Source organism: Bos taurus, chromosome 18 (genome assembly GCF_002263795.3).
Source record: "Bos taurus isolate L1 Dominette 01449 registration number 42190680 breed Hereford chromosome 18, ARS-UCD2.0, whole genome shotgun sequence".
NCBI lineage: Eukaryota > Metazoa > Chordata > Mammalia > Artiodactyla > Bovidae > Bos > Bos taurus.
The window spans coordinates 36515969-36529266 of NC_037345.1; the positions used below are offsets into that span (position 1 = coordinate 36515969).

Here is a 13298-nt window from a genome sequence, read left to right on the forward strand (position 1 = left end):
ATACCCTTTTAAATGTATCATTGCATAAATTCATAATTATTTCCTTAGGATAATTTCCTTAAAGTAGAATTACTGAGTCAAAGAATATACAGTAGAACACTGATCAGAATTTCACTCATCACTCTTCCCTTTTACTTTTGAACATGATGCAGACCCCTTAAAATGGCTTTTAAAGCCTGAAGAAGGAGCCTATTGCCAACTTGATTTTGGGCTCATGTTTCGTGTGTGTGTGTGTGTGTGTGTGTGTGTGTGTGTATACAACTTCTATCGTTTCCTTTTCACCTACTACTCAGTTTGCTCAGAGCCTTCACTTGGGCTTCCCTGTGGCTCACTGAAGAATCCGCCTGCAATGCGGGAGACCTGAGTTCGACCCCTAGGTTGGGAAGATCCCCTGGAGAAGGGAAAGGCTACCCACTCCAGTATTCTGGCCTGGAGAATTCTGTGGACTGTGTATAGTCCATGAGGTCGCAAAGAGCTGGACATGACTGAGCAACTTTCACTTCACTTGTCCACTCTAGCCTTCCTAAATCCTTCCTGTCCTTCAAGTGTCACTGAAAAGACATTTCACCCCTTCTTGGTTTTCTGGGTTAGGTTAAATCCTGCTTGTGCTGTGTCCTGAGCACCTCATACTTCACCCTTCCTGAAATACATTCTCCACAGTCAGCTCATTTGGGGGCTGGCACTCTGTCTTCTTGTTTGCCATGCATCCAAGAGCCTAGCCCAGGGCCTGCCACGTGAGGTTGGATAGAATTGAGGAGGCACATGAGTAAGGCTTGTGATACATGTTGGAAAACTGTACCACCAGTGTTTTATTTTTACTGAAATTTAATTCTGTGTCCACCAGGAAACTATATTTACTCAAACAGGGACATTCTTGTAACTGCCTCCCCTTTCTTAAATATTTGTGTTATGATTTTCTAGCTACAGAGCCGCTGACTGCATAATCTTATGACTTTACAGGATACATACCCTGAGTTATTTTCTCCATTTCTATCCTTGTAGATAGCCTGGAGAGGTCCATCTCTCCTTTTCTTTCTTTTTTTTTTTTTTTTTCATCTCTCCTTTTCTAAGTCTTGTCCAATCCCAGTTCCAAATCCACTTCCAGCTTGGGGTTACACGAACTGGGTTCCTGAGCTTTACTTACTTCTTTACATTTCTGTGTTTGATTTGCCACATTGACCTTAGAGAGCCTTCTTCATTGCATGTGTCACTGTCTTCCACATCTACCATATCTTCCACAGGCAAGGGAGTTAGTGAATAAGGGGCATTTCCAAAGGACTAGGTGGGCTGTGGGTGTAGGTAGCAAGTGGGGATATAGGATGTGAGCCACCTATAGGTGTCTCTGATGCACTTGGAATTCATGGCGCATCATCGGAACTAAACAGAGAAATCGCAGCTCTGGTGGGTGTATGTGCCCCTTCTCTGGGAGGCCCAGTACTTGGTCTACTTCAAACGCTTTTCCACTAATGCCACTGGACCATAATCAGCAGAGATCTATTTTGGGGCCACTAAATGAGAACTCAGGAGGACAAGTGGCAGCATCATTGAGGATGTGACATGACATGCTGGATCCTTGAATGAATTAGACTTGGACCTTAAACTGTTCAGTATCCTGGTCTGACAAAATCTCCTTATGGTGGACTTTCCAGTACAGGGGAAGAGGCCTCTCATTCTGTCAGATCTTTGGTGACTGTGGCTGCTTTGTGATCCCAGCCTGCCTGCCTTATTTGCTTATTTTTGGCTGAGTTGGGTCTTCATTGCTGTGCAGGCTTTCTCTAGTTGCAACAAATGGGGGCTACTTTCTGGTTGCGGTACACAGGCTTCTTATTACGTTGGCTTCTCTTATAATGGAGCTCAGGCCCTAGATGTGCAGGCTCCCGTAATTTCAGCTCATGGGCTCAGTAGCCCCACAGCATGTGGGATCTCCCTGGACCAGGGATCGGACCAGGCATCAGACCGGTATCCCCTGCATTGCAGAGCAGATTCTTAACCATTGGACCACCAGAGAAGCTCCAGCCTATCTGCTTCTAACCGGGAGCCAAATTACCTGCCTCAAATCCTGACTGTTGGATTTGCTAGATGTGTAACCTTGAGCAAGTTACTTAACCATCTCTGTGCCTCTGTTTCCTCATCTGTCAAGCACAAATAACAGAGGTACCACATAGGGGTTGTATAAAAATTAAATGAATTAGTATTTCCAGCGCCCTTGGTGAGGGGGTCTGGCTTGTATGAGGGCTCAGTAAGTGTGAGCTACTTTTATTAACTTATCCATTCATTGCCCGCCTGCCTGAAATGCCTTTCCTTTTCTTCTATATCAAAAATCTCATTTTTTGTTTTCTCTTTTTTAAAGTTAATGTGTAACACATAAATTGCATAAATATTAAGGGAAAAGCTTGATGAGCTTTCTCATTTTTCAGAGTCCCACTATTATGTGGTTGTCCCAGCATCACTCTCTTCCTGACCACAAATACCCAAATCTCATCTAAGGAATCTGATTGGAGGAGTTTCAGGACTTCTTGCCCTCTCAATGGGCACCAGCAGGAGGCAGTGTGATATAGGGGAGAAGCCATGGTCAGCATGACCACTTAGTCGTGGTCAACTCTTTGAGACTTCATGAACTATAGTCCATGGAAGGGTAGCCATTCCCTTCTCCAGGGGATCTTCCCAAGGCAGGGGTTGAACCTAGGTCTCCCACATTGTAGGCAGATTCTTTACCAGCAGAACCACCAGGGAAGCGCCATAGTTAGCATGTTAGGGACCAAATAGGCTTATCCTGGCCCTATGAAGTTACAGGCATACCTCAGAGATATATAGTGCAAGTTTGGTTCCAGGCCACTGCAATGAAGTGAGTCGCACGAATTACCTTCAATTTGTTAAAAAAAAAAAACTCAACGTCTGTGACCCACAATAAAATGAGGTGTGCCTGTACTAGCTTGGCTAGGACCTTAACCTCTGGAAGCCTTGTTTTCCCAATCTTCTAAGGACACCAGACTACCAAATGGACCCTTTAGAGGGTTGTAGTGAAGAGGAAATGAGATAAGGCCTGTAAACAATGCCTGATACACTCCAGTTAAATTATCATAGTAATAGTAAAATTTTAACAAATACTAATACCCAGTGTCAGGGAGGGTGCTGTGAAATAAGCAGTTTCAGCCAGTGCTGGTGAGAGTAAATCAGTACAGCTTTTCCAGAGAGCAACTCAGAAAAAGAAAAAGGGAAAAAAAATGCAAAAGCCATACAAATTGCCTTGTTCAGAAATTTACTCTATGGAAATAATCATGAATGAGAGCACCAAGATTTAAGTACAAGGATTTTCATCACAACATTACTTGTTATGTAAAAAAAATCAGAACTCAAAAGATAATAAAATTGTTAACTAAGTCATTGTGTGTTCATAGTAAGGAATTTTTATTGGTAATAAAAATTGTACCTAACCATAAAATAATAATTTTGGACCCAAAGATTATTTTATGCTCAAGAGGTAATAAGAGAAAAAGGATAGAAACATATATGTGACAACAAATTTATGGAAATAATACTCATAAAAATTTTTTTGCATGTTTACTGTTTATCACTTACTATGCTAAGATGACTTAGATCTGCCATTTCATTTGATCTTAACCAAAATGCTGCAAAAGAGGTCTCATTTTGCCAGTGTTACTGTTGAGTGAACTGAGTCTCTAGGAGGTTGACTTGCCCAAGATACCATAATGAATATGTTTGAGTTAGATCTCAGATCAGATATGTTTGACTTTTTAAAAATATTTATTGATATGGCTGTGCCAAGTCTTAATTGCGGAACGAGGGATCTCTGTTGTGGCACATGGGATCTCTAGCTGCAGGAATCTTTAGTTGCCACATGAAGGAATCTTTGGGGCCTCCCAGGTGGCGCCAGTGGTAAAGAATCCACCTGCCAACACAGGAGACATACGAGATGCGGGTTCGATCCCTAAGTTGGGAAGATCCCCTGGAGGAAGAAATGGCAACCTGTTCCAGTATTCTTGCCTGGAAAATTCCATGGGCAGAGGAGCCTGCTGGGCTACAGTCCATGAGGTCCAAAGATTCAGACACGATCGAGGGGATCTTTAGTTGTGGCATGCAGGATCTAGTTTCCTGACCAGAGATTGAACCCAGGCCCTCTGCATCAGTAATGCCAAGTCTTAGCCAATGGACCACCAGGGAAATCCCCATATCTTTTTATTTTTAAATGGATGATGGTAGATATCAAATCACTACTGCATTTATATTTCATTGGATATATTTATGACAGTAATATAATAAATAGTTTTATTTTTAAATGTTAAGATCTGTAATGTGCAGAAGTTACATCTTTTGTATCTAGTTAACACATGATGAACCACTTCAGAAAATTCCCTTATGCCCCTTTCAAGCCAATCCGCATCCCCAATTGCTCTTTGGGTTTCAATGCCTTGGTTTTGTCTGTTCCTGAATTTCGTATAAACAGAATCATGTAGTATAATATACGCTCTCTGCTGGACTTCTTTTGTATCACCATGTTTTTGAGATTCATCCCTGTTGTTCCTTTTTATTGCTGAGTAATGTTCCGTTGTACAAAAATCCACAATTTGTTTATTCACTCTCCATAGATATTTGGGCTGTTTCCAATTTGAGAGTTACAAATAAGGCTGCTGTGAGCATTATTGTACAAGTTTAAAACATGTAAACAAGATGAAAAACTTTTAGATGTCCACTTATTTTTTAATTGGAGTAAAATTGCTTTATAATATTATGTTCCTTTCTGCTGTACAACAATGTCAATCAGCTCTGAGTATAATATATCTGCACCTCTTGAGCCTCCCTCCCAGATATCAACTTTAAAATTCACAAGGGGATACATATTCTTAGGCAGTAATTTCTTTTCTTTTTTTCTTGTGAAATATACATTCAAAGAATGCCTGTTTTCCAGTAAATCCATTTAACCATGCTGCCTAAGCTTAATAATGCAACAGTCTGTTGAGTACATGGTTGCTGCTAAGTCACTTCAGTTGTGTCCGATTCTGTGCGACCCCGTAGACGGCAGCCCAGCAGGCTCCCCCGATTATATGGTTACCTATTGCAAATATCTTCTCTCACTCTGTGCTTTATCTATTATTATACTCTTCAGAGAGTATACTTAAGAACCACTGGGTATCTTAATTTACGTATTAAGTATAATTTAATTTATCATTCTTATATCATGAGAGATGACAGGGCTTGTTAAAGAAATCCTTTCATTCATAAGTCATAAAGATATAGATAATATCATCTTCTAAAAAAACTGTAGATTTTTGCCTTTCACATTTAAGTCTTTATCCACCTGGATTTTATGTTTGTATATGAAATGAAGAAAGGTCCAATTCCATTTTTTTCCATTAGGTATCCGGGGATCCTAGCGCTATTTTTTAAAAAGATCTTTTCCCACTCTTTGTAGTGCCTCCTTTGTTTTAAGTTAAACGTCCATAGAAGTGTGTCTGCTTCTAGGGATACGCCATTTTTCAAAATTATTTGATGGCATTTGTTGTTGTTTAGTCACTAGGTTGTGTTTGACTCTTTTGTGACACCATGGCGACATGGGGTCACATGTCACCCCCTCTGGCGACTCAGGGACTGTTGCCAGCTAGACTCCTCTGTCTATGGGATTTCCCAGGCAAGAACACTGGATTGGTTTGTCATTTCCTTCTCCAAGGGACCGTCTCAACTCAGGGATCGAAACCGAAGTCTCCTGCATTGGCAGGCAGATTCTTTACTGCTGAGCCACCAGGGAAGCCCATGTGATGGCATTTACAAGCAGAAAAACTATGAAGACCACTCCATTAAACAAATTGTGTGGCTTTTATCTAGTCATTTAACTTCCCTGAGTTTCCTGCACTATTGGGGGAATATGATGGGGTCGCCCAGTAAAGCAACTAGAAGTTTTGACATAATAAACCTCAAGTGACAGTGGTAGCCATATATTTTTTTTCTTTCCATTGTTATATTTCCAGTGCTATGAAGTATGTGGAAACAAACCTGCTTGTGGCAGGAACTGCCAAAGGATGTGACATTTGGGTGGGTCACGAATGACGTGGAATCTGTCATCCTTTTTTATGACCCCGATCTGTTGGCTGTCCACAGTGCATTTCCCATGTGTGTTTCATCTGCATTCTATTTTATCTGCCTTAGAAGGGCCCAGAGGAAAAGGACTGTGCCCCACCCCACACATCACTTGTAGGGAACCCCAGTAGCAGTCGCCTAAGAGGACCTAGAACTGGACTGGCTCCGTGTTTGTCAGACACACAGACATGTCATCGAGGCCTCTTAAAGATTCTTGCCACTGTAGTGCTTCAGGATTCCTAAGTTTCACCCACATGCTGCTCCCTCCCCAAACCCCAGCCACCGGCCAACACAAGTACAGCCAACAGACTCACCCACTTAACCCAGCACCACCACCCATGGGAGTGGCGAAATCCATACCACACCCCCTGTACAGCTGTGCCTCTGGGAGAGGGAACACAGGGTCCTGCATACAGTAGGCACACGATAAGCATCAGGTGCATAACAAATGAGTAACCATGTTACAATCAGGATATAGGAGAGCACATTTCCATCTGCTGCAGTGTAGCAAGAAGTGGGTAAGGTGTTCCTGGTCCTGGGTATGCACTGGAATCACGGTGTTGTGGAGGGGCTATTCAATATATATATTCCTTCCACATACACACACACACACACACAACTGAATTAGAACCGGAAAGGTATGTGCAGAAAGGAGTTATTTTAAATTAAATTCTCTGGGAGAATCTGAATTTTGATGCTCAGTCAGGGATGGGAATGATAGAATTATTAAACTCCTGAATCATTAAAAGTACCAAATTGGCCATCAATCAAAATTTAAGATTTGCTTGCCTTTGAACCTGTTCGTCTTCCTAGATTTTATCCTGTGCCCCAAAATACAGACACAAACATATTCAGGGCAGCATTTTTGAAACAGAAAAATAATTGAAACTAGAAAAATGTCAGTCATTCATTAAACAACTTTTATTGAGCTTTATTCTCATTATGAGAGACAGCACTAACAAGAAAATAATAAAATCCTTACTTTTATAGAGATTTATGTTTTATTCCATCAAAGAAGTACTGAATGAATAATTTGTGATACACCCAAGCAGTGAAATAAATATTATTGTAGGAACAAGGTTTGTCAATATATACTGCTTTGGAAAGGTGTTCAAGACAGTTCTTTTTAAAAAAAAATTGAGGTATAATTGAAATAACATTAGTTTGAATGTATTATTCAAAAATCAGTAAATTAAAGAAAAAAGAAAAACATGTTGCAAAACAGTGTGCATAGTATTGTCCAATTTGTGTGTAATACATATATACACATGTGCATATATATATACATAAGTAGAAAAAATGTGGAAGAATGTTCCCCCAAAATTGTTAATGACAAATATCATTGGGAAGTATGACTGCAGGGAAGCAGATTTCTAGTTTCTCTTTATACCCTTTCATGCTTTTTATTTAAGTTTTTATTTTGTATTGGGGTTCAGCTGATTAACAATGTGGTGACAGTTTCAGGTGAACAACTAAGGGACTCCGCCATGCATACACATGCATCCAGCCTCCCCCAGACTCCCCTCCCATCCTGCTGCCACAAACATGGAGCAGACAGAGCTCCATGTGCCATACGGTAGGTCCTTGTTGGTTATCCACTTTAAATACAGCGGTGTGTACATGTCCATCCCAAACTCTCTAACTGTCCCTTCCCCTCATCCTTTCATGCTGTTTAAACTTCTTAACCTAAAGAAACATTACTTTTATAATTTTGGTTAAAAAAAATTTCCTATAACCTGGAAAACCTATGAGATTTTAAACTTCCAGCAGGGGGCAGCAATGATTCTCACGTATTTCTGATGTCAGCGTAAAACAGGATCAGTGTCCACAGATTTCCAATTCCAGGCCCCAAAACTATACTTGAATTACCAGATTACAAAAGAAACAAAAAGCAATATCAAAGAAACCTTAAAATTTTGTAGAAATTTGTGACAAATAATTCCTATAGGGCTCTTTCTTCCTTAACATCTGTGAGTGAGTCTACGCTGCCTTTTTCCCCTCTCTGAAGCTCAGTTTTCTCATCTCCTTTTAACAGAGAAGGCAATGGCACCCCACTCCAGTACTCTTGCCTGGAAAATCCCATGGACCGAGGAGCCTGTTAGGCTGCAGTCCATGGGGTCGCTAAGAGTGGGACACGACTGAGCGACTTCACTTTGACTTTTCACTTTCATGCATTGGAGAAGGAGATGGCAACTCACTCCAGTGTTCTTGCCTGGAGAATCCCAGGGATGGGGGAGCCTGGTGGGCTGCCGTCTATGGGGTTGCACAGAGTCGGACACGACTGAAGCGACTTAGCAGCAGCAGCAGCAACCTTCTGTTAACATCAGACAGTTTGACAAGCTAATCTTAAAAGATCTCTTCCCAGCTCTAAAACTCTATGACTTTAAGAATCTAAATCGGCATCAGGAAGAAACAAGCCCCAGTGCCCTCTGAAATTAATTGGCTTATCAAAGAATCTGCTTTATAGCTCTTAGCTGATCAGGATGAATTATTACTGGTTTATCTGTAGTGCAGATCAAAGAATACTTTTTGGGAGGGGGTGGGAGGGGAGGATGTTGGTATTTACTCACTCCACTGATGGAGAAAAAAGGAGAACTCTCCCACTCTATAAATGTTTAGCATGTGTGTAAAGGTCGTAGGTCTGGTGTTTAGAAATTACACACAGGCTTACGAAAGAATCTTCACTGGGTTGGCCAAATTAAACAGCAGGCAGTTGTAGAGAAATAAACACAAGTTAACATTTAACCATGAGTCCCTGTTCTTGCTGCTGGGTCTTTCTCAATAGGAGGGGCCAAGGAGAGTCAGTAGGCCCGCTAGCAAGACACTGAGCTCTTCTGGGAACACAGCCACCTACCACTTCTATAAAACACATACTTAATATATGTATTTAAATCCTGAATCATAAACTTTCCTAGCTATTTTTCATGTCCCAACGGCAGTGCCTTTTTTTTTTTTTAAGAATAATTCTTTATAAATTATAATTCTTTTAATTAGTTTTATTTAGTTTTTTGACTGTGCCGGATCTTAGTTGCAGCATGCGGGATCTTTGATCTTCATTGTGGCATGCAAACTCTTCAGATGACCTGTGAGATCTAGTTCCTCGACCAGGGTTTGAACCCAGTCTCCCTACCTTGGGAGCGTAGAGTCTTAGCCACTGAACCACCAGGGAAGTGCCTATAAATTGTAATTTAAATTTATTTTTCCTTTTAACATTTGCCTGAGATTACACCACTAAAATGTCTGAGTTAAGATTTAAGCCTGTGACTGTCAGGATCCAAGAGCCTTGACTGTGGTCCTCTATGAATGAGGATTTTCTCCTTCTACTTGTTCTCTGGAAGCTGTGAATGTCTGCAAGAATTGATGAGTATAAGGTGAATGATCACTTTGTCACAAAGCTCTGTCTTGCTTATGTATATTAAGCACTCATTGTGTGCTCATCTCCGGTAAGTGCTGGGGGTAAGGGTATCAAAGGATGAATTATTAGACTTGATCATTACACTTTAAGAAACTTCTAGTTTTTGGAGCTGACAAGTATATAAACATAACACGTGAAAAATAATAAGAAAACACAAATGAGGAAGAAGAAATCAAGGCAGCATAGCAGGATAGTTAAATCCATGGGCTGTGGAGTCCAGTTCTTAGCTGTGGGACCGTCTAAGCCTCATGTTTCTCTTTTGTAAAATGAGGAAAGCTTAGTGTTGGTAATTGCTGTGAGGGTTAAATGATTTAATATATTATTAAATGGCTTAAGATTGAACTTGGTAGGTGGAAACACTTATTAAAATGTATTGTTTGGTAAAGCTTAAGCACAGTGAGAATCAAACTTGCCAGCATATGTCTGGGGTGTTGACATCCCTTTCTTAAATTTTCCTGAGTTGCCCAACTCCAAGAGTCCCATTTCCTTGAGCTGTATTCTTTTCCCTGATGTAGTTGTCTTTTGATCCTACTGTAATGTCTCCAGAAAAGAATGATGTGGCAAAGGGACCCCAACCCCTGCTCACCAAAACTTGAGCTGCATCACAGAGAAGCTAAGACTGAGAATAGTCCTCAGGACAGGCAGATCAGGAAAATTAACCCAGGAGTATTTGTTAGAAAATGTCTAGGACCCACTCCCTGAGATTTTCGTTCTGCTTCAAGTCCAGTTTCAGTACATACTTTACTAATATTTGAATTTAATTATTATCATAGGAAGGGTTTCACATGATTTTATCCTGCAAATCAACTCCCTTCCCAACCCTGCTTATTTATTGTTCTCTCCCAAACACTGACTCACCTCCTTCATCCTCAGTCAAGGGCACTGCTTTGATATGCTACAGTGGCTGCCCCCTTTCAGCCTTGGCATGAGTCTTGGCATGAGGATGGATGCGCTCTTTCATCTGAAACCCTCTGCCTTCTGACAGCTGTGCATAAGCTTACACATCTCCTCTCAAACCCACTAAAAACTCACCTCCTTCTGGAAGCCTTCCCTGCTTGAGTTCTTTACTTTTGTACTCCTGTCCTGTGCCACAGATGCAACTGGGGTTGTTGGGATGTAGACAGACAAGTGTCCTTGTGTCTCAATTGTGCGTTAAGTTATGGTTCTTCCCACTGAGGGCGGCGTGGGTTTGTGGAGAGGGCAGGGACTCTGGAATCTGGCATGAATTTGTACAGCAGCAGCACTCGTGAGTTCTCAAATTCATTCTGGCTGTCCTTTGTCACCTTGGGACTGCTGCTTTTTTCCTCCTGTGTGGTCATCTTCCATCCCTGCTTCTCAAGGCAGCTGTCCCCTCCTCGCTCCACTTTCCTTCTCTCCCTGAGTGGGCAGAGGGCCCTCTTCTAACTTCGCAAAGCACAGCTAAGACTGTCTGTGTGCCCCACCATTTCCTGTAGTGTCCTCCTCTGTCAAAGGGGGTTGATTACAGGTCCTTCCTCCCTGAATTTCTGTAAGAAAGCAGTGCCATGAGGCATGTTCACAGGATTTGGCATACAGCAGGTCATGGCAGTTACTTTAGACTGACTGGTTTGCTCCAAACCCATTTCAGCCCTGTCTTAGCTCACTTTCTGAACTTCAGGAGGCTGGAGGGATAAACCTGCATAACATGTCACAAACTCCCTTGCAGCTCCAGTTCTGTTTATGACTTGGATTCCGTTTGTGTGAGTCTTTAGAACTAGGAGCTACGTGGAGGAAGAGGCAGGTGTGAAGCATCCATTTTGCTGAGGCCGTTTATGGCCAAGGCCTCGTGATTCTAGAACCAGCAGCTGTGGTGGCAGCTTAGCAGTTCTGAAGCTTCCGGACGGTGACAGAGGCTGTGGCTTGCTTGTCAACGAGTTCCACAGTATCATTTTGGGAGTGGTTCCTGGATGTTTAGCCTGGAGTCTGTTTCTTGACTTTCTTACCGATTCTGTGCGCTAAAGCCATACCCTTTAATAAGTCCCTTCGTGCTTAAATTAGCAAGAGAGAAACCTGCTGTCTGCAACCAAGAGAACTGATGGTTATGTTAAGTGTACAATAAACGTTAGCTGTTATTATCACTTTAAAACTGTGTCGAAAGCTTGGTAATGAGAGCACGTAATTACATTTCAGGAAAGGGAATTTTAAACTACCAACCAGATAAGACCATGTAAAATGATTTCTACAGTAGTGCTGTCCCAAAGACAGCTCTGTGTCATCATCTCTGACGATGGGGATGTTCTATGTTCGCATCCAGTATTGTAGCCACTAGTTATACGGGCTATTGAACACTTGAAATGTAGCCACTATGACTAAGAAACTGAATTTTTAATTTGATTTAATTTTTAATTCACTTATATTTAGCAACGACATGCAGATGGTGGCTACTGTGTTGGACAGCACACTCCTTAAGTGTCTCAGCCTTACCTTCCAGAAGGGTCTGGACAACCTTCTCTGTCTCTAGCCAAGAAACTTCTTCATTGGTTCCTCAGTCCCCAGTCTCAAGCCACATGTTGATGATCTACAGAGGTGCAACATTCCCCAACAGTGATAACTTTGATACAAGTTTAGGGTCTCATTGTCCTCAGGTTTCATTCCAGGATTGCAAATTGGCTTTTTTTGTTTTTTTTAATATTTATTTGTTTATTTGACCATGCTGGGTCTTTAGTTGCAGTATGTGGGATCTAGTTCCCCAACCAGGGATCGAAGCCCAGGCCTCCTACTGGGAGTGCAGAGTTTTAGCCACTGAGCCACCGGGGAAGTCCCACAAATTGGCTTTTTATTTACAAAACCCAAAAGTTTATGGAAGTGCTTTTGCTAAAATGCAGTCCGTATTGAAAGGGAAATTTCACCTTTCACTTAGAGAAAGAAAACCATTTATTATGTTCAATGTATGTATATATTTTCCATAACATCTAGGTATTGAGTTTTCAAAAATATTGGAGTCCTTTATCAGTTAGACAAGTGGTTCTCATACTTTGCTGAGTATTAGAATCATTGTAAGAAAGTAATACTTGCCAGCCACACTCCAGACCAATTAAATTAGCATTGTAGGAAATGATTAAAGAGAACCAAAATTTTATCTCCAACAATCTACTTTTTTCAAAATTAGATTCCTATGTTAACTACTAATTAAAAGTTAATAAAAATATAAGAAAAATAATGATAGGATTTTTTAAAGGGGTAATTTATTGTGAGTTAAGATAATTATAGACCTGTTATTCAAAGCCAAACTTTTTTTCCCATTTTGGTTGACTGGAGACCACACAGAGATCGTAGTCACAGAGCCATCATGCAGTAATTCTGGGAAGCTTCTGGAACACAAACATTCACAAAGAGTACAGATTTCAGGGACTTCCCTGATGGTCCAGTGGCTAAGACTCCACACTCCCAATGCAGGGGGCGTGGGTGGCTTCCCTGGTGGCCCAGAGGTTAAAGCATCTGCCTGCAATGTAGGAGACCTGGGTTCAATCCCTGGGTTGGGAAGATCCCCAGGAGAAGGAAATGGCAACCCACTCCAGTATTCTTTCCTGGAGAATCCCATGGATGGAGGAGCCTGGGGGGCTACAGTCCATGGGGTCGCAAAGAGTCGGACACGGCTATGCAACTTCACTTTCACTTTTTCAGGGAACTAGATCCTATATCCTGTAACTAAGACCTGGCACAGCCAAGTAAATATTAAGAAAAAGAAAAAAGATAACAGAGTTCAGTCAGGCTCCTCTTACAGATTGCCACTTTCACATGAATAAACCCAATCAATAATCCTATAGACCTT

General features: G+C 41.4%; 1 protein-coding gene across 1 annotated transcript in view; it reads left to right on the plus strand.

Moving 5' to 3' along the window:
• NIP7 (nucleolar pre-rRNA processing protein NIP7) overlaps nt 1-13298 on the plus strand; it is a 66870-nt gene that overhangs the window by 34821 nt on the left and 18751 nt on the right. The window lies entirely within an intron of this gene.